We start from the raw sequence: 22,983 nt of genomic DNA on the forward strand, positions 1-22,983 counted from the left end.
ACCAACCAACCAACCAATAAAAGGGTTTAAACAGACAGGGTTGAATCCAGCAGAAGTTGCAACCATTGAAAGAGGAGGGAATTGGGGACAGCTCTCTGTTCCCCCTGCAGTCCTGCAAATATGCTGCTGAGGGCAAGGCCCCCCTCAGATCAGCACAGAAGGTGCCGTGGTGGTGGTGGTGTTGGGGCTACAGAGAGATGGGGCAATTGGCAAAATTTGCCTCCTTCTCTCTCTCTCTCTCTCTCCCTTTCTCTCTCTCTCTCTTTTGCAGATGTGATACAACTTTTTACTTTGAAGTTGTCCCAGTGAAAAGCTGTTGGCTAGGGGTAAGAGATTCTGATATATCTATTCTGCTTCCCTTCTCCATGAAATATTTATACAAGCACTGTGAGCATTAAATAGCTCTTTGTGAAGTATTTTAATTTTAAAGTCAAATGCAACAAAGCTTTCTGTGTTGTTTTAATGAGCTAGATAAATCTATAAAAGGAATGCAATCTTTAAATTCCACAAGGAACATCTAGGCTACAGCCACTTCATCATTCCCCAGCAGATGTGACACCTGTTTTGCACTGGCCTAGTACCAGTCTATTATATCACCCACCTGTCAGCAACTTACTACAGAAAAACTGAGAAGAAAATTCTGCCCACAGATCCCAATGCCTGAGACCACCAGCCTTTATTTAAGCATGCAGCTCAGTAAAATGAGACTAATGTATAGCGACCCTTTTTCCTAATTAGCATTTTTAGTGCACTAAAATGCTAAAATGTTTTGCCCATTGGAGCATGGCAAAACTGCTGGAGCGAGACAAAATACAAATGAGTGCAGAATACAAGTGCAATTATTAAGTTAAAAGCACACACGCCCAGACCCACACACCAGCAATGGAGTGAATATCCATCACTTTAAAGATCAGTGGCTTCTGAAGTTGGGACAATAAAAATTATAAGGTAGAGATGCAGACATAATGTCATATGAATAACCATAAGCCTGCAACTTATGTGCATTTCACTTGTGCACATTCAGCCTCACATGCTTGGAAAATAAATAAATATTAAATAAATAAAAAGGGGATGGAAAGAGCGTGGGCGTCTGGGAAAAAAAGACTTTGGCAATCCCACCCACCATTGAACACAATGTGTTTTGACTATACACCATTTTGGCTTTAGACGTGATCCCTAGAATGTAACTCCTGGGTAAGTTGCTGGCTTACTGCATTACTTTTCCTATTAATTACTATACAATTATTTTTTAAAAAAATGATGTTTATAATTATTTCCAACTTTAGAGAGTGTTAGTCTAAATTTAATTGTTGCATGTCAAAAAGAGAACTAGAATATGTCTATCCAAATTAATAGTGCATTCCTTTACAGTGAAGTCAAGTCCCATTGAGTTCAATGGAGATTACTCCTAGGTAAATAGCTATAGGTTTACAGCCTTAATAGTGTAAGGTAGGCAGAATAATGCTTGTAGGTACTGACACAGTGACCCTGCTGTGGTATGAATTTCTCCTTGTGCACTTAATGGAAGATATCTGTGAAAATTATTTTCCAATTCCCAGGAAAGACATTTAGACAGGATGAGCAAATGAAAAAGAAAACGTTCTTCTGTTCCATTGATTTTATATGGAACCATTAAAACTTGCCTGAGAAAATGATAGGAAGCCGTTTTTCATTGCCAGGATTTTAAGCAGATTTGATAGTATTGATTTTTGGTGCCTCTACCTGGTCTGTATCACAAGGTTATCACAAAGCCCACTTTGCCTCAGAAAAGTCATTATTTGTCTGGTGTTGCATGTACTCATCTTTGAAGTTATTCCTGAAGATACTATGCCTTTCTTTTTTCGTTATTAGAATTATTAGTGGGATAGGCAGCCCAGGAATCTAGTGTCCATTATTTGGTTTTTTCCCCCTCCCAAACTTTGGACACCAAACTAACCAGCAGCAATCTCTAGAATGTGAAAAAAACATGGACCGGAATCATTAATCTATTAAAGCATTTTATTCCCCTATTCTGCCAAAAAGTCTCCCAAAGAGAGTGACTTACAAATTTCAGCATTCAGGTGGTCTCTGTCTTCAGACTTGTAAGGCACCATCCAACAGCCTTTGGGACTCCACTCTGCATTTGTGTAGGATTGACTCCTTATCCTCTTTTTCTCCTGAAGATATACCGCAAGGCAGCGGAGGTTTAGGATCAGAGGTTAACTCCTAGTTGGGCTACCTTCCCAGGTAGATGAGCCCCATTTGCTCCTCACTTCCCTCTACAGCAGATGTAGAAACCGCTTTCTTGACCCACTATTGGCCTCGTCTTTTCAATTTGCCAAAACCTGTCTCCACATGCTGGGGAAGTCCCCAACTCACCAAGGGTTTGAGACCCATCGGCTACCCTCACCTGGTTTAGTCGGCCAGTCAAAGCTGTTCCAGGGATGTGGCCACTGCCAGATGCTGGCAGCTTTTAGGAGCCACAGGTGAGAGCTGAGTGCCGGGTGGGGACCAAAGGTGGACCAACTACCCCAGAAGGAGCACAATGTGTCCCCCACCAGAAGTTCTACCCCTCCCTAAATAACTGTATGCTAGAATACTGTCTCAAGGTTTTTCACATGGTGTCATCCATGAAAGCCATGGGGAAATTATAGAACAAAGTTCCCACCATTTTCTGAGCCAACAGGATTGCAAACAGATTCCCCCCCCCCTGGAAGTAATGGAGCTTACTTCTGAGTAGCTCCAGTGGTAGGAAAGCAGTAGAGATGAAAAACTCATTGTGTTACAGGCAACTGTAGACTGGGAGATGCACAAGTTTCCCACCCAACCCCACCCATTCAATCACCTGTTCTACACTCCAAGAGCATCTTACTCTAAAGTATACACTCTTACCCCCACCTCTAGTAGGGTGAATTTTACAGACTCATAGACAGCCAGTCTTCTGACTTTTGATCACCAGTCAAGTGGGCAGTAGTTTGTACAGTGAAGATTTTAATAAACATGGCTGAACAACATCCACGGAGAAAGGGAAGCACCCAAAAGTTCTGAACGGTTGGCTGAAGGTGCATGCATAGGAAGGAATCATGTGACTTCAACCCTGTTGCCACTGAAACTGTTCCTTGAATGCTTCAAAGGCATGTGCCACGGAGACTACTCTGGCAGTGGTCCTGCGCTGTTCACCTTTCAAAAGCCGCATCTCTCTGCGCATGACCCGCAGTTCTCTCATGATGCCGTCCTCTGCCAAGAAGACAGGGCATTGCACAGTCAGTTATATTCCTTCAGCAAATAAGCCTGTGATTCGATCAAATAGCCAAGCCCAGTAGAAGCAGAAATGGTGCACCAAACTCCTTAAACTCATCCCTCCCACAGCAAGGTACGAAGGAGATCCACTAGTTAGATCCCCCCCCCCCCAGTAAGGTATGAAGGTTAGCTGCCCCACCAGATAACACAGGCTTCTTGGTATTACATATGTAACCCCTTTTTGTGTTTCAAATGACCATGTGTGAGAATGGACTATATTAATAGTCTAACAGGCTAACAGATTGAGGTTGAATCCTGACAAGGCAGAAGTACTATTTTTACGGGACAGGAGGTGGGCAGGTGTGGAGGACTCCCTGGTCCTGAATGGGGTAACTGTGCCCCTGAAGGAGCAGGTGCACAGCATGGGAGTCATTTTGGACTTGCAGCTGTCCATGGAGGCACAGGTCAATTCTGTGTCCAGTGCAGCTGTCTACCAGCTCCATTTGGTACGCAGGCTGAGACCCTATCTGCCTGCGGACTGCCTCGCCAAAGTGATGCATGCTTTGGTTATCTCCCGCTTAGGACTTCTGCAATGTGCTCTACAAAGAGCTACCTTTGAAGGTGACCTGGAAACTACAACTAATCCAGAATGCAGCAGCTAGACTGGTGACTGGGAGCGGCTACCGAGACCACATAACACCAGTCTTGAAAGACCTACATTGGCTCCCAGTATGTTTCCGAGCACAATTCAAAGTGTTGGTGCTGACCTTTAAAACCCTAAATGGCCTCCGTCCTGTATACTTGAAGAAGCGTCTCCAACCCCATCATTCTGCCTGGACTGAGGTTCAACACCGAGGGCCTTCTGGTGGTTCCCTCACTGAGAGAAGCAAAGTTACAGCGAACCAGGCAGAGGGCCTTCTCGGTAGTGGCACCCACCCTGTGGAACGCCCTCCCACTAGACGTCAAAGAGAAAAACAACTACCAAACTTTCAGAAGACATATGAAGGCAGCCCTGTTTAGGGAAGCCCTGTTTAGGGAAGCTTTTAATATCTGAAGGACTATTGTATTTTAATATTTTGCTGGAAGCCGCCCAGAGTGGCTGGGGAAACCCAGCCAGATGGGCGGAGTATAAATAATAAATTGTTGTTGTTGTTGTTGTTGTTATTTAAGACCCTGATGCACTTTGTGAAATCCAGAGGAACCTCTTAAGGAGCATCAATGGAAACTGGCAGAATGTTCTAGAACTTTTCCAGGGCTATGTGAGATGTGTCTCTGATTGAAACCAGACCAAAAGCCCCTTTGGATTTGGAGGAGGCAAGCAAATGAAATGCTGTTGTATCTAAACAAAGCACTTCGTACTCACGCTGATCAGTGATTTGTCCAAGGAGACCAACAATGTGCTGACATGTTGCCAGTGTCGAATCCTGAATGGGTGGGGGAAGATGTATAGCTGGTTCTCCTCTCGCAGAGCATTGCGCTCGCTCCCCAGTAAGATTCTCGCCTACAGGAACCTGGGGTAGCAATGGGGAATCCATGGCTGGGTGTTCGGCAGCAGTTCTCCGGCTGCCAGAAGGATGAGTAGACTGCCCTTCCTGTGTTGTTACTATGTGTACATTCTGGATAGTTTGGGGCTGCTCAACTGAGTTTCTAGCGCCGTCACCCTCTTCCATTTGCCGACTGTAGATTCCTTATCTGTGGATCATCCTGTATACTCCTTCAAGTAAGCAAAAGTGTTACAAGTAGTGGAAGCCACATGGAAGCAGGATGAACATGGTAGTAAGGAATTTACCCAATTTAATTCTGGTTTTGAAGAATCTACCTGATGTGCTGTTAGCTGGGCATTGTTGCATGGTACAGTATTTATGGTCTAGTTTGTTTGGTTTTTTTACTTTATATTAAGACACATCAAGGCATTTTGCTGAACATGATGAATTTTCATATGCTTATGCAGAGAACTCAGACTGGTTTCCACAAGACTTTTGTATCCTTTTTTTAAAAAACATGTATTTAAAAACAGATGTTTTTAAGGAGGTATGTGCTTTAAGGAGGTATGGCAACCATAATACATGGGCAACATCTGTCTTGCTGTTTTTGCATTTTGTAGTTCAATGAGCCTTGCAGCAAGCGGTTTAATAATAATAATAATAATAATAATAATAATAATAATAATAATACAGTTGTACTTTGGAAGTCAAACAGCCTAGTTTTCCAACATTTTGGCTTCTGAACAATCAAACCCCATAAGTGACTGTCCCCATAAGTGACTGTTTTTTAACATTCTTTTGGAAGCTGAGCATCTGACGGAGCTTCTGTGGCTTCCGATTGGCTGCAGGAGCTTCCTGCAGCCAATCAGAAGCTGTGCTTTGATTTTTGAACGTTTTGGAAGTTTAACGGATTTCCGGAATGGATTCCATTCGACTTCCAAGGTACGACTGTAATAAATTTGTATCCTGCCCATCTAGCTGGGCTGCCCCTGCCACTCTGGGTGGCTTCCAACATATATAAAATAATAATAAAATAGTTAACAGTTTCTGTGCTGTTGAGCAACCCAGCACACACACACACAGGCTGTCACCCAGACCAGCTATTCCATCAGGCTGAAGTACAGATGGGAAGGAGGGATCTTCCATTGATTCTGCAAAGAGAGCCCTTCCATGTGGCTCCTTCTTCAACATCCCATCCGGCTGCAGCAGAGGGAAGAGATGGGGCTATAGAGCTCTGCTGAGACACCATCTCTATTTATTTGGCTCCTCCTCTCCCTGAACTGTTTTCATGAGTAACATAGGAAGCTGCGTTATATTGAGACAGACCCTTGGTCCATGCAGCTCAGAACTGTCTACACTGACTGGCAGCAGCTCTCAAGAGTTTTGGGCAGGGGGCAATTCCAACCCCACCTGGACGTGCTGGTTATCAAAACTTCTGCATGCAAAGGAGATGCTCTAACACTGAGCCATAGCCCTTTGCTACTGGTCAATGTATAAAACTGTACATTGGTAATTAGGAGAGCTTTTCTTTCTTTTTGTGTTGTGTCTTCTACATTATAGTTCAGGGGCTGTCTGAGGTCAGGGATGCTCTTTCTTTAATTCATCTGGTGCTCTGGGAGCCTTTCCAGCTGAAGATCATGGTAGGAATGCTTTAAAAAAATAAAAATAAAAATATGCATTGTTGCTAGCACTTTCTGAAAACCTCTAAAACAATTCCCTGCCTGAAGTGCTTAACAGCAGAACCTAGAATAGAGTGGACTGAATGTTGATAGATGTAGTTTTTAGAGAGAGAGAGGCAAGACAATTAGAGAAAAACCACCTTAAAGCCCTTTCCTAATAAAGTGTATCCCCTCAAGCTCTGGCTGAACACCATTATTTTACTCGTCTTAAAAAGAAGACAGTCTGGGAAGACAGCTCTGCCTGAACTGACATCTTGTTTTTCACTCAGGATAATTCATTTCAGGAGAAAAACAAACCTGTAAGACTTTTAAGGTTTTGTGGTGGTGGTGTTCTTTTTTAAAAAATCTAGGCCTTAAGTTTCCTTTGTGGTGGAAACTTTACAAGGCTGCTGTGATGATTACAAGTTAGGAACCTAAGAAGCTACCATATAACAGATCAGACCATTGGCCCACCGGACTCAGTTTGGTCTGCACATTGACTGACAGCAAGGCTCCTGGGCAGAAGTAGTCAATGTGGTGGTGACTTTTGGATGCTATTTGACTCCAACTCCCATGAGCTCCAGCAAGCATGGCAATGGTGTGGGGTGATGGAAGCTGTAGTCTGGCAACATTAGGAGAGCATCATATGGGCTACCCTTGCTGCAGGGTTTCAGAGTAGAGTCTTTCCCACCCTTGCCTGGAGATGACAGATAAGAAACCCGAGACTTTCTGAATCCTAACCAGAAGTGCTACCAATGAGGCAAGGGCCTTTCTGAATTACAATGTAATGTATGTGAAACACTTTGAATATTCGAAACACAGGTATCATAATAAAAAGCTCACACACTGTCCCATTACCACTTTGTGAATGTACAATATGTTAGGATATTTCCGTTCCACCTTAAAAGGGAGCAGGATGTTTGTGTCACAGCCTGCGCATTTCCTGTTTCACAGGATGTTTCTGTTGTGTCTTTGCTTTCATTCTCTCTCTCGCTGCTGGAAACACTGAAGCAGGCAGTCATGTTTTTCTTTGTTCTGAGCAACGCTGAATAAACTTGTAAATAATGGTCTCCTGGCTGCATCTTTCGCTGTGCATTATCTGCTGATAGAGCGTGCACGGCTCTGGAATGTGGCAAGCTATTTCTGGAGCTCGTGTCGCTAATTGCTGATACTGCGTGTCTACGGGAGATCGATGGACGTCCGGAGACGATGTGGAGTCATGATGGACTTTCTCTCCCTGGCAGTATCCCAACACAATATATCCACTCCACCAAGAGCAGCTTCTTCCCATGCCAACAACTTGGGAGCGAGTGTGGTGTAGTGGTTAGAGTGTTGGACTAGGACCTGGCAGACCCAGGTTCAAATCCCCCCTCAGCCGTGAAGCTTACTGGGTGATTGTGGGCCAGTCACTGACTCTCAGTCTAATCTACCTCATGGGGTTGTTGTGGGAACTAAATGAGGAAGGGGAAGGAAAAGAGAATATATGCATTATTATTATTATTATTTCATCAGGACTGTGGCCTGGGGTTAAGGTCTCTCCTTGCACGCTGCAGACCCTATGCTGATCATCTGCATAGACCCCCCCCCGCCGCCCCGCCTGCTATTACAAGCTTTAAATAGATTGATCATGCACCATCAAATGACACATAACGTTACCTCTGATGTGGGATTCACATTTTGTGGTGACTGCAGAACCCCCACTTCCTCTCAGCTTGGGCCATGGGCTGACAACATTATCTAGTAAATGAGTTGTGTCAGTATACTGGGTTGCTCAGTTAGAACTGGGGTGCTTTGTGACATCAGCAGTATCTCCACCAATCACATCTTCCTGTTTCTTCCACCTGCTTTGCATATCTGTAGTGTTTGGGCTGGAAGTATTCTATGTGCTTGATCAAATGGAAAACAATATTTTGCTTTCTTTGAAAAAGAAACTTGACGTAGCCCGTTAGTTATTTATTAGAAGGACTGAATAACCCAATATTCAGTCCAAAGGCTCCCAGAGCAGCTCAAACAATTTAAAACAACAATAGCAATAAAACTGAGAATTATTAAAAGCCAAAGGACAGCAGACTCAGCATAAAAACAGAGCAGAGAGGCTAAAAGATCTACAAGGTAGGTTCTAAATGATATAGATGTGATAGGCCATTTAAAATAAGACTTTAAGTTTTATGCTTTGTGCAGAAAGTCAATAAGGAATGGAGAGCACATAAAAAGGCTTTTTGAATCAGGTTAATAAATGAAAATAGCTCCCTAACTAATACCTCTCATTCTTTCCCAAATGATATATCCCATTGCTCATGGTAAACTGATTCTCACATTTAAAACAAACCAAGAAAGCTGAAAAGCATGAGAGAACCTTTCTTTGAGTCCTCTGGTGTCTGTCAGATGTATGTAGTGCCCATCATTCTCAAAAGTAAGCTTGGCAAACAGGAGGATTGCAGTACTACACATTCTGTACTCAGACGTAAGTCCCATTATTTGTAAGGGGGTGCATTACCCTAATGGAAAACTGACCCTAAAGTGGGAAAGACCAGGCATGCACACAATTGCACACCCTTAACATAAACACACACATACACACCCTTAACACATACAGACACAAAGGGCCCTTCCGACAACCTTTTTATGGTGCACTGGTGATCATAGAATCATAGAATCATAGAATTAGAAAGTTGGAAGGGACCCCAAGGGTAATGTAGTCCACCCCTCTGCAAAGTTGGAATCTCAGCTAAAGCATCCGTGACAAATGGCCATCCAACCTCTGCTTAAAAACCTCCAAGGAAGGAGAGTCCACCACCTCCTGAGGGATTCCATTCCACTAACAGCTCTTACCATCAGAAAGTTCTTCCTGATGGTTAGTTGGAATCTTCTTTCTTGTGGCTTGAATGCATTTGTTCAGGACTTACCTTCCAGAGCAGGAGAAAACAATCTTGTTCTCTCTTCCCTGTATGTGACAGTCCTTGAGATATTTGAAGGTGGCTATCATATCTCCTCTCAGTCCTCTCTCTTTTCCAGGCTAAACATACCCAGTTCCTTCAACTGTTCCTCATAAGGCTTTGTTTCCAGACCCTTGATCATCTTGGTTGCCCTCCTCAGCACACATTCCAGCATTCCAGCCTCAGGAAGGAGCTCACCCCATCGCCGGGATTTGAACCGCCAACCTTCCAATCGGCAAGCCCTAGGCTCAGTGGTTTAGACCACAGCTTAAATTTCTCTTGATTAGTGTGTGAAGATCTGTTTGATGTAGTCACTCAACTGATGCTCAGTGCAGTCAGTCCTGACAATATAGATCATTTGTTGGAGGCAGCAAAAAAGAAACCATCACAGTTTCCTCACCTGCCCCCAGTTCATCAGCATTTGAAATCTACGGCTCTGGCAATCTGATCAGAACTACATATCAATCCAGTCTCGTAACAATGTGTATATTGCAAGGCTGGGGGAGAATATGGGAAATCAGGCTCTGGAAGAACAGGTGACCACCAGTATGTAGCTCCTGGTCCACAAGCTGAGATCTGAACGAGAGTGTGCTTCTTTCTGTCTGTGGATTGTTTATGTATGAAGAAATAGAATGCTGTATTGAACCAAGTTGCTTCCATCTGATAAATACTCATACTCTGGTGAACAATGGATGCCATGGAAAAATGCAAATACAAGTCAGCATGAAATCTGATGACCACAAGATGCAACAGTATAGCAGATCTTAAATGGAGACGATTTCACAAGATGCTTGATTTAAATTCAAATTTGCTGCCAAGGAGTGTAGTGGAGTCTCCTTCTTTGGAGGTCTTTAAGCAGAGGCTTGACAACCATATGTCAGGAGTGCTCTGATGGTGTTTCCTGCTTGGCAGGGGGTTGGACTCGGTGGCCCTTGTGGTCTCTTCCAACTCTATGATTCTATGATTCTATAAATGAATACCAGTTAGCCAGAGCACAGGGAAAGACCACGGCAACCTATTAATCTCAACGTCCAGGTTCACAATTCTATCTTGAAGAACACCCTGTTCCAGATTATTAAGTGGAATTATCAGGCCTTTGACTAAAATTAATGAGCACAATGTGGGATGTAGCGTGGAAAAAAGAGATTATCACAGCCCTTCATTAGCCGTCTCATTGTTATGACCTTGATCTGAGCTGGATTTGATTATATCACTGTCGTAAAAGGTCTGTCACCATTTAAAATAGAAAATTTCAGGATAAGGATAGAAATGTATCACTATTTTAGCAGAAACTAGCTGAGACATGGAAAGAAATGAGTATACTGCATAAAATTATATTTAATGACTATGTAAAAAAAGAAAGAAGAAAGAAAAATCCCAGAGGAGAACGCCTATGATTCAAATCTTGGTTAGGCAGTATAATTCAAATGCAGTGGGTGCCACAAATCTCCTCCTCCCTCATTTATTTAAATATATTAGCTGGAGATTTTAATGTCATCCAGTAACAATACTAAATGTTAGGCTATAAAATCAACAAATTGCAAAAATATAGAGAAGGCAATAAATATCTATACTAAATAATAAAAGCAACAATTAAAGATGATGGATTCAAGATGTTTGCAAGGTAATAAAATTGATGCGAGGAATAAATCTTCTAAGTTCATCTAAAAATGAATGTTTTGTAATCATAAAAAGATCATGCACACAAGTACAGGCATTAATATGTGAAAAAAATAATGATTGGGTATTTAAATTCACTGTATGCAATGAGTGGCAATGTTTTCAAAATCTCAGTAGAAAATAGATGTGTGCACCATGAAGCATACAGCAGCTCATAAAAAGGCAACATCTCTCAACTCCTCAAAACCATTTCTCAAAATATGAGCTCAGAAACATAAGTTGCACTGATATTAACACTAAAATATGCTTTCCAGCAATTTTACTGTAGAATTTACCGGTGAATTGCAAGAAACTGCCAATGAGTGTTAAATATAATGGTTTAATTGTACATGGAAATGGAAAATGGCTCTTCATGTGTATTGCAAAAGGGAACATGAAAAATCCCACTGAAGCTAAGAGAGGCTCTCTGAGTGCCTGACAGGTTGAAAATTAACTAAGAATGTGCCTCTGCTAGCTCTCATGTGGTATTTACAGTAACCTTAGATAACATGAGTAAGATATTCAGTTGCAAAGCGCCATTTTGTGTGAGCTAGTCTTTGTTCTCAAGCCACTTGAGAGAAAGTGTGCTAATGATCTCTCTCCTGGAAAGAACACAGCCTCAGGAAGGTAATGGTGTCTGTGTGGAGAGAAAGAGTTTTGATTTCAGTTCTCTTTGAAGTAATTTCATTTTTTAAAGATGCTGAACCTGTGCTTGGACAAGCACACAGTATTTTATGTAACTATCTGCATGTATCATTATTGTTGTAAGTCTATTTTGCAACAAGTTCTGTTAGTAAAGCTTTGGAACCTTATTTTTGGTCTGGACAATTTTTATTACAAGAAGAATCAGTTTTTTTATTCATCCCATTGCTTCTGAAAGCAGAATATTAATAACCACAATAATTAGAAACTGCCAAAGAGAGAAACTCAGCTACAGCATCAAACAAAACTGGGAACTTTCCTCGAAGATTTTCTTAACATGGAAATACAAACTTCTAAAAAAATTAAATCACAGCTTGCTTCACACTCAGAGTATGCATCTGCAATAAATTGCTTTTAGAATAGCAACCCTAGCTGAACTGTGTTGTCATCTGAGAAATAGCAGCATCCTCCCAAAAAATGGGGGCTGGGGAAGGAAGGGAATAAAAGCGTAAGCAGCAGGAACGGGATGTAAATACTGTGATAGAGTTTTACACCGTCAGTTTCTTGTATCTAATGTTCCATAACAGGGAAAAAGATTTCATTAGTATTGCATTGTCGAATAAGCACAGCAGGAAGAAGATACAGAAAATCCTTACAACTGCAAGGTTGTCATAATTAACAGAGAATGATGTATGATGATAACTGGAGACTTTACAAAAGACAGTTCCATTCTCATTAATCCCAGTATAGCAATAAACTTTGTAGACAAGAGACCTAGTCCTGATCTGGAGCAGTAAATGAAGATTTACCAATTCACTTCAACAACAACAACAACAATTTCTGAAGCATCTTGATCAGCAAATGAGGTCAGTTTCAGAGTTAACTTAGTGCATAGCTATTCACTCTGGGACTATAAATTAAACAAATCTCTAGGAACTGATAACATTTCCTCACTGGCTAGTTGAAAGTCTACCTTACCCTGTACCAGCCTTCCTGCGCTGTAAAATCAGCTGTCCATGTATACCTGCCAGTAGATTGGTGGGCATGGGAGGGAGGGAGAGATTTTCAACAATGGTCCCATTACTATGTGTGCAAGTGGCTCCTACTTTGCAGGCTGTTAAGTAGGCACTAGGGACGCGGGTGGCGCTGTGGGTTAAAGCCTCAGCGCCTAGGGCTTGCCGATCGCAAGGTCGGCGGTTCGAATCCCCGCGGCGGGGTGCGCTCCCGCTGTTCGGTCCCAGCGCCTGCCAACCTAGCAGTTCGAAAGCACCCCCGGGTGCAAGTAGATAAATAGGGACCGCTTACTAGCGGGAAGGTAAACGGCGTTCCGTGTGCTGCACTGGCTCACCAGATGCAGCTTGTCATGCTGGCCACATGACCCGGAAGTGTCTCCGGACAGCGCTGGCTCCCGACCTTTAGAGTGAGATGAGCGCACAACCCTAGAGTCTGGCAAGACTGGCCCGTACGGCCAGGGGTACCTTTACCTTTACCTTAAGTGGGCACTAATGACTTACCTATTCCAGATGGCTTTTCTGTAAAATATGCCAAGATGCCATAATATTTCAATCGGCTATAAGGACTTTAAGATGTAGTTCTTTTTATTTATCTATTTTTTTAATTTTGTACAATGGTTTTTAATAAACTTTGCTGTTCCTTGTTCTTTTTCTAACTTTCAATATTGTAAGGATAATTAGCCCCCCAAACAGCTTATAAATCTGTGTGTGTGTGTGTGCGCACACCATTCCTGGAGGCATTGCAATACTAGGTTGATGCATGGAGTGGATGGAGCAAGCCCCTATTCCATCTCCCAGCTCCAACAAATCCATTTAATATATAGTCCTCAACAGAAGACATACTACACTTGATCTTAGCCAAAAGGCTGAGAAGTGATGGGGCAGCTTATAAATCCTATAAAACATAAGCAACAAGAAAACAAAAACTCAAATAATTCCAACTCCAAATAACTTTGGATTTCTTGACAACACCCAGTTATCCATCACTAGTTGCTTAGTGTTCTGGCCTTAGGAAATGTCGCCTGAGTCAAGAAGACACAGCTCATGCACATTGGTGGTCAACGGAGACACATTGCTTCCTTGTTTATTAATTGGGCTGTTTTAATAATTGCTATATTTTTTTGCATTATGGTATTTTGTGCATTGTTGGAAACTGCCTTGGGAGCAAATTGGCCTGATGAAAGATAGTCTTACAAACTGTAGCAATAAATAATTATTCTGACCTTCCTGTCAGCTTCCTGTCAGCACGTCCATCCAACAATTCAACTCCAACTGACTTGTGCTTAGATCCACATGCTTACATAACTCTACCTTTTCATGCATATCTACTTATTTATCTTTTTTTCTGCTTACATATCAACTGCTGTGAACATATTATCTTTTAAGCCGAACAGTTTTTTCTCTGCTCTCGTGGAGGATATTTCCAAAATCTCATTAATTCCAGTAATGACATCAAGAATCCATACAGCTATCTGCTCATCTATTTGATATATTTAATCTCAAGTATGAAGTTAGAGGCCATATGGGTATTTGATGAAAATAATCTGAAATGTATGAAATCTCTGGCAGTTAAGCTTTTAATAGATGTGGAAGAATGCCAAGTGGTGTAACATGTGGGAGGTGAAGGGTGATAGAAATTTAGAAAATGCTTACACTAAGGGTGATGATATACGATAGCAGACATGATAGGAATGTCACCCCACCCAGCTTGATTCTCAGAGTCTCCATAAATTACGTCATTCATGAGATAACTGCAGCTATTTCTTGATAAGCTAAATATGCCAAACTATTGCTGTTACGATCTGTCACCATTGTCTCTTATAGAGTAAGACAATCACCGAGAAAAAGGAGCCAAGCTGGAAATAATGTGCCCTCTGCATGCTGATGACACAACAGAGTGCCATTGTTAGTCAATTGCCTTTTGTGATTAAGAGACAAAAACATGCCTTGGTAACTGAGAATGACTTCAGATGCTATGCAGAGGCACAGACAGGCACTCAGTCTGCTGATAGGAGTCACATGCTCGGTATATAATTTAATATTTGCGATTATTCCATGGAAAACATTGTATGTGAACTTCCTCTATGAACATCTGTAAACAATTGGCTGCCTGTTGTGGAGTTACACAGTATAGTGCAAGTCAAATGCATGTGCCTTAGATTACTATTGATGTGCAAAACCTGCATCGTATTGGCTCAGGTCACATGTCCAATGCCTCACCAGATCCTAAGGAGCGATTATTCTCAGCCCTACAGCTTGAGATTATTTAACTGGAGAACCAAGACTGAGCCTGGAGCCTTTTGCATACAGTCTGCCACTGAGTGATGCAGTGCTGAACAGAGAAAATGGGGCTTTGCGAGCAATTTGCAGCTGTCTGATCTTGCCTGTGGGTGAAGAGATCGCTTACCCTTCCCATATGTTACAAATGCTACCACTGCGATTCAGCTTCCATGTTTTTCTATTCTGTATTTTTGTGAGGAATGACGATGGTCAAGATTTCAAGGAAATATGCAATACTCTATAGATGCCACATTCATTGTTATGCTCAGAAGGGTTTAGCAACTTGATGGTTATTAAGCACACCATTGTTGCATTACAGAACCCAACCCTAACGAAAGGCCATTGTCCAAGGCTGGCTAGTCTCAAAGTTGGGAAAGACAACAGTGATAGCAGTAGACAAGAAATGAGAAATATATTTCTTCACATTATATATACGGTGGTACCTCGGGTTAAGTACTTAATTCGTTCCGGAGGTCTGTTCTTAACCTGAAACTGTTCTTAACCTGAAGCACCACTTTAGCTAAAGGGGCCTCCTGCTGCTGCCTTGTCGCCGCTGCACGATTTCTGTTCTCATCCTGAAGCAAGGTTCTTAACCCGAGGTACTATTTCTGGGTTAGCGGAGTCTTTCACCTGAAGCGTATGTAACCTGAAGCGTACGTAACCTGAGGTACCACTGTATGTATTCTGTCAGTCCCCTGCTAAACTGTTATTCATTGCCTTTCAGTTAATGTAAGAGGACTGTAGAGGTCTTTCCAAAAGATCAGAGATTTCTGTCAAAATAATATCCTACTATAATAGTGCACTGCAAACTTTGTTCAGTTAATGTGCTGAAAATAGGGTGGTGAACCTGTGGTTTTTGAGATGTTGTGGGACTATGACTCCCATCATCCCTGACATTTTTTGTGAGAGCTAAGGCTGATGGGAGTTGGAGTCCAGAACATCTGGAGGGACACAGGTCTCCCATCCATGGGATAATGGATCACAAAGAGTAAAATAGCTTTTATAGGACTTTATAAATCTATCCTCTGAAACCTTGACTAAGTCTTAATATAGATTATCTCCAGCGCATCACAGGAGCCTCTCTGATTTTCCCCACCGCCCACTACTGTATACAAAATGACATTGACTTCCACATTTTTATCTTAATCTGACAAAATGTGTGCATGTGTATCTGTCTGTCTGTCAAAATTAATTCTTCCTGGAAACATCCAGAGGATTCGACTACAAAATTGAGCTCTGGGGTCTACATAAAGTAGACAGAACAATATGTAATGGACCCAGGGATTGATCTACTGACATATTTATATACTTCTCAGCTATATAAGCTCATTGCTTTATTTGAAAATGGAGTGGTATAAAAGGCTTCCTTAGGCAGTTGGGTGCTAAATCTTCATTCAAATCTATGGTTTTAATTGCACACTGCACTTACTATAATTGTTATATTCTTGCGACCCACCCTGGGGCCATTTGGTGAAGGGTTGAATAAGTTCAAATAATAATTAGATGAAAGTAATAACTTCAGAAGGGTCCTGATGGATTGTACCAAATATATCTATAGTTCAGCAAGATTGCTTTCCACAGTGCCTGCCATTGGCTTCACTTACTGTTGGTCTCTATGCCTTCCACCCTATCATCTCCAATGAGCACCAGCCACCTTTGCTTATAGCCATCATTGCTAATGATAAAAAAACCCTCCCCAAATATGTCTGATCTCATTTGCAGTTGGTCCTACAGCCAAACAATCAAAAGCATCCCCTGATCGGCAAACCAGTCTTCGTATACAAAATTTTGACAAGAATGAATCATTCTTTATCTATGTTAGCATTTACTTCAACATTTAAACCAAAGTCAAACACATTAAAATGAATTCTACAAGGCCCAACAGCTGGCTCGCTATGACATATTGCCTTGCTTTACTGAAAATAATATCTTCATTTAACAGCTCTGAAGGCAGGCTTGACACTGCTCTGCACTTTTTCAGTTACAGAAATGCCACCCCCCTCCCTTGAAAATCCCATTTTCTGAATGCTCTGTAGAACTGGCACAAAAGTTCAGGTGGTCTTGATTGTTGAGTTTTTAATTTGCAGCATCTCTTTATCCTTCTTTACTTCAGATATGACTCACCCACTTTTTAAAATCACTGGTGGAGGGGGAAAAAGCTATTTCTAGAAATTCTTGCTTTATATTAGGGAAGAGGGCAAAGCAAAAACCTTTCAAAAATGAGATTGAAATATATATTTGGGTAGCTTTTGTATGGGTGAAGACAGGGTGTTATCCTGTGATGGCACATTGGCGCCATAAAATTGATTTCCATTTGCAGAAGAGAGTCCATGCGTTGCAGTTGTGATGTGGGGGCTTGCGTGTATTGGGTGTGCATGGTGTCACAAGTAAACCTGTCATTTTTAGTGTCTTAACTCAAGATTGCTTTCAGATCAATATGCTTAAATTAGATTCCTGTCTCATTACATATGCTAACCATCTGCATACTATCCCTTGCTTTTTCCTGTAGGACTAATTGCAGTCATTTACAGTCATCAACAGGTTTACCATACCCATTGAGTCAATCACCCATCTCCTACTACCCTCCTGAGAAAAAAAACCCCCACCCCACCCTCCCACTATATATAAGGGTCTGGTGACTTCTGTTTCAGTGTATCTGAAGAAGTGTGCATGCACACGAAAGCTTATACAGTGGTACCTCGGGTTACATACGCTTCAGGTTACAGACTCCGCTAACCCAGAAATATTACCTCGGGTTAAGAACTTTGCTTCAGGATGAGAACAGAAATCGTGCAGTGGCGGTGCAGTGGCAGCAGGAGGCCCCATTAGCTAAAGTGGTGCTTCAGGTTAAGAACAGTTTCAGGTTAAGAACGGACCTCCAGAATGAATTAAGTTCTTAACCCAAGGTACCACTGTACCAAGAACAAACTTAGTTGGTCTCTAAGGTGCTACTGGACATTTTTTAATTTTTTTTATATATTTCGAATGCTTAAATTAGGATATTGAAGAGTTTGCAAAAGATATAGAATATATCGATAGTGTCATATGAAGCAGAGCAGGTGCTTAGAAGAAGCTGGAAAGAGGCTAGAATATTAAAACCAGGGGCAAAGCCCTAGAGCAACAACACTGGGCATAATACACAGGAAGACGTAGGAAAGAAATCTGCCCCCAACCAGGTAAAACAAGATTCTTTCAGATAACTGAAGGTTTAGCACCTGTATTGCATGTATATTTTACTGTACAATATGAAAAACAACAGTGAAAAACTGAGAATCCTTGTTTGCCTGAGTTAGCAGTTGTAGATGGCAGTGAACAGGGCCAGTGCTATCATTAGGCAGAGTGAAGCAGTCACCTCAGGCATCAAATGCTGAGGGGCTTGAGGCAGATGGAATTGTGTGTGTCACATGGCCTATCCTTTGTTTCCTCAGCTGCACTCCCTATAATCTGCATTGAGGTAATGTTTAACCTCAGCCTTGTTGGCTTCTGTACATGGGATCGAGCATCATCTTGTCCTTTGCCTCAGGCAGCATATTGTCTTGGGCTCACCCTTGTGGTGAAAATCAATGGGGGAAAAATAGATTCTTTCAGGTACAATCAATAAAAAGATAAGCTGAAATGAAGACTATGAGCACAGTCCGTGCCAATTTGCATGTTGCACGAAGTGCATAATTTTACTTTCACTATATAAAAAAAGATTATTATGCCATCTGAAATTTAAAAAGTTGATCTATACTGGCATGAGAGCAGGTCTGTCTGATAGTCATTGTAATAAAACTAGTGAGCTATCCAACAACTGAAGTGAATGTCCATGGAGACATGCCATAGGTCTGTGAGCACCGGTGACCCTTCTCACAGCCAAATTTGCCCCACATTTATTTCCCTTTTGCTCTGCTTTCCCTTCTTTCTTTCTTTTAGCTCCTTTGCACCCATCTGTTGTGTCAAGCACCCACCTCCCCTCTTAGGCACCCTTGCCTCTAATGTCCCTCTTGCTTGGGCTTCCTTTTCTTAAGGCTTTTCATACTTGGTCCTGCTCTACGTTCTCCATATTTCCTCATTCCCTCTTTCTTCCCTTAGCTCCCTGTTTCTACCTGCCACTCTTTTGGCTCTCTTCCACTTATGCTCTGCATGCAGAAGGTCTAGCTACAGATAGTTAAAAACAGACAAAAACAGGACAGATGCTGCCAGGTGGTACAGACAATACTGGGCTAGATGGACTAACGGTCTGACTCCGCATCAGGCAGCTTCTTTTTCCTGGTTAAATGTCTACATGCCATCCTTCCCCCAACTCAGTGCCCTCTAGATGCTCTGGACTACAACTCCCATCATCCCTGATCATTTTCTGTGCTGCAGGTCTGATGGTAACTGTAGTCCTGGGAGGGCCATGTTGAGGAAGGCTGCTATACACATTTCTACTGGTGTAGCATAGGAGATTCCTTGCAGAATGAGCATTTTTGGTGTTCTGAAGAAGAAGAAGAGGAGGAGAAGGAGGAGCAGTTTGGACTTGATATCCCGTCTTTTCACTCCCCTTAAGGAGTCTCTAAGCGGCTAACATTTTCCTTTCCCTTCCTCCCCCACAACAGACACCCTGTGAGGTGGGTGGGGCTGAGAGACTTCAGAGAAACAGCTGCATGTGGAGGAGAGGGGAAGCGAACCCGGTTCACCAGATTACGAGTCCACTGCTCTTAACCACTACATCATGCTGGTATATGTGTGTGTGTGTGTGTGTGTGTGTGTGTGAGAGAGAGAGAGAGAGAGAGAGAGAGAGAGAGAGAGAGAGAGAGAGTTTTGCTTGTTTCTAAGCCCTGCCATTATTCCTTCCTCCCATATCTGGCAAGCTTGGCCATCATTACTTGCTGCCCAGGTCATCCAGACATGTTTGTTGTTCTTCTACGACTGGTCGTGACTGGTGGGTGTGACCTTGTCACCAGAAAGCTTCAGGTGGAAGTCTGGATTTACATCCCCTTTATCTTTCCATTTCAGACAACTCTCAAATGCCTCTTCAACCTCATATTGGTGAATAGACTCTGCTGGTTGCTAAGCAACCTCTTGATTTGGCAGTTTTGGAATATTTACCATTGCTGGAAGATAGAATGATAAAAATAGCCGTGAAAAGAGGGGTGGGATTGCCTGAGGATGTCACAAAGGCGCAGAAGCACAAACATCCTCCCAGTCATTTTTTAAAAAACTAAAACTAGTATTGTAAGTCTCATGAGGAGAGATCATGGGGAGGGATTTCATGGATGGACCAAGCCTAGCCTTTTATTGCCCCCTTCCTCTGAGCTTTCTAAAAGTATCTCCCCCAATCGGGAGAACAAAATAGCTCAGGAGAAAATGATGAATAGACTTGATGTCACTAAGCATGCAGAACAAAATGTAGTTAGAATGATTTTCTCCTTCTTCCTGCCAAAAGATGCTCCCGCCTACACGAAAGCATCATAATGTAAGACATCTGCTTGCATAGATCTAAAAACCATTTCTGGGTAAATTTGGAAGGTAATTTATTAAATATCCTGCTTGATGGAGCTATCCTTATTTCCTCAAAAGAAAATGTAACCCAGATATGCACATCATAACTGCAGCATTTCCCCTACATGTTCAAAGTACTTGGCATAAGTCATCTTAACGGCAATCTTGTAAAATAAGCCAGTATTATTATTCCTGGGAAAGATGTATTTTTAATCTTTTGTTGGAAGCTGCCCAGAGTCGCTGGGGAAACCCAGCCAGATGGGCGGGGTATAAATAATAATAATAATAATAATAATAATAATAATAATAATAATAATAATTTATTATTCTTAGGTCCAGGGGTTGGAGGTGGGAATATCAGCTGCTGGAAACTGCAAGTGGGGAGAATGTTCTGGTGCTCAAGTCCTGCCTCCAGGTTCCTCACAGGCATCTGCTTGTCCACTGTGTGAACAGGATGCTGAACAAGATGGACCATTGGCCTGATCCAGCAGACTCCATGCACCTTAATAATTTTGCTAACGTTGAATTTCTGTTAAAGTCATTTAATAATTTTGTTGTTGTTGTTGTTTAGTCGTTCAGTCGTGTCCGACTCTTCGTGACCCCATGGACCAGAGCATGCCAGGCACTCCTGTCTTCCACTGCCTCCCGCAGCTTGGTCAAACTCATGCTGGTAGCTTCGAGAACACTCTCTAACCATCTCGTCCTCTGTCCTCCCCTTCTCCTTGTGCCTTCCATCTTTCCCAACATCAGGGTCTTTTCCAGTGAGTCTTCTCTTCTCGTGAGGTGGCCAAAGTATTGGAGCCTCAGCTTCACGATCTGCCCTTCCAGTGAGCACTCAGGGCTGATTTCCTTAAGAATGGATGTGTTTGATCTTCTTGCAGTCCATGGGACTCTCAAGAGTTTCCTCCAGCACCAGAATTCAAAAGCGTCAATTCTTCGGCGATCACCCTTCTTTATGGTCCAGCTCTCACTTCCATACATCACTACAGGGAAAACCATAGCTTTTACTATACGGACCTTTGTTGGCAAGGTGATGTCTCTACTAATAATTTTATATGGAGTAGGAAAACATGCTACTAATGCTTGACAACATACTCCCCAAGTGTCCCTAATTTCCAGGGACAGTCCCAGAATTACAGAATGTCCTTGTTTTCCTGGTATTCCCTTCTTCCTCCACATCTTGCAGAACAATTAAAAGTGTTTTGCAGGCGCATGTGTGTAGGTGCAAAAACAGAGTCCTTTTTATGCTGAAAATGAAATTTCTGCACCAAATGAAGGAAATGCCGAAGCTGGCGTACAAAGCCCTTCCTATAATTTAGAAGGAAAATGTTACCAATCCACTTTGAATTCTTTAAATGCAATGCTTCAGCAGGCAGCCATTTTTATTTTATTTTTGAAACACGTGGAGCATTCATTTCTTAATTGTAAATGGAACCTAACACTGTCTGTTGAGAAGTCCCACTGTATTCAATGGAGCTTACTCCCAGGTAACTGGGCAAAGGCTGTGCAGCCTTACACTGAAATCCTAAGCATTTTTACTCAGAGCTATCGTATTTTTCTGTGTATAACAAGTCCCCATGTATAAGATGCCTCCTATTTTGGGGGATTACAAATGAAGAAAATGGGGAGAGATTGCCCAGGGTTGTTGAGCCTTTTCTTTTGGAGAGGATTGCACAGAGTTGTTGAGCTTTTTTTAGGGGGAATAGCAGAAAATTGCTATTGCCACTTACTGTCTGTCCCCTCTCTGGGAGAAGACACCAACCGCCTGCCCAATTGACGCAGCAACAGCCAATCAACAGCAGCCCTTACCGCAGCCACCAATAGCACACCCAATATCCACTGACAATCTCCGACTTGCAGCAGCGGCCAATCACCCCCCCCATGCACTATCCGTGAATAGGATGACCCCAAAATTTTAACCTGATTTTTTAGTAAAAAAACAACCCTCCTCTAATATAAGGAAAAGTACAGAAAGTCCCACAGAGTTCCATAGAATTTACTCTCTGGTATGTTCCTGATCATTCTCAAAGACAATTTTGCAGGGTATGTGACAGTTCTTATAAACCCTTATTGGGTAGCACCCAAGCTCTGTCTTCAAAGAGCTCAGAATGGCTTAGGCATGGCAGGTTCAGCAGCAAGCTAGCACCATATATCTCCAACCCCTTCTCAGATCTACTTGTGTACACAGTACAGTGGTACCTCGGTTTCAAATGTCTCCGTTGACTAATGTTTCAAAACGCCAAAAACCTGGAAGTAAATGCTTCCGTTTTCAAATGTGCCTCAGAAATCAAACGGCTTCTGCTGAGGTACCGCTGTATTAAATTTGCAGACCGCCCTTTAAGCCTCGGTTTTCGAATGTTTTGGAACTCGAACGGTCTTCTGGTCTTCCGGTTTGAAAACTGATGTACTGCTGTAATTCTATTTCCCTCATGGGTCACTCCATTTTCTCCCACATATTCTGCAGCACAAGTAACGTTTGAACCATGTTTGCAGGTTTTTTTTGGGGGGGGGGGGTAAAAAGTGGTATATAATTTATTAAACAAATTACCATTTTAACTTGCTTTATTAACAATAATCACAGCAATCTGCAAATAAAAAATGGTGTCTCTTTTTGTTAACACAGTAC

The 22,983-nt window shown here is 42.2% G+C and overlaps 1 long non-coding RNA gene across 1 annotated transcript; it reads right to left on the reverse strand.

Annotated features, from left to right (window-relative positions):
• Positions 1-2,953: 2,953 nt before the first annotated feature.
• Positions 2,954-8,161, reverse strand: LOC310683624. Its single transcript, XR_014514452.1, has 3 exons — positions 8,018-8,161; positions 4,583-4,933; positions 2,954-3,216 (listed from the first exon to the last, which is right to left on the reverse strand). It is a non-coding gene; the product is annotated as an uncharacterized lncRNA (long non-coding RNA).
• Positions 8,162-22,983: the final 14,822 nt, after the last annotated feature.

The sequence above is a fragment of the Podarcis tiliguerta genome, assembly GCF_965153285.1.
Source record: "Podarcis tiliguerta genome assembly, chromosome: 1".
In the NCBI taxonomy this organism is placed as follows: Eukaryota; Metazoa; Chordata; class Lepidosauria; order Squamata; family Lacertidae; genus Podarcis; species Podarcis tiliguerta.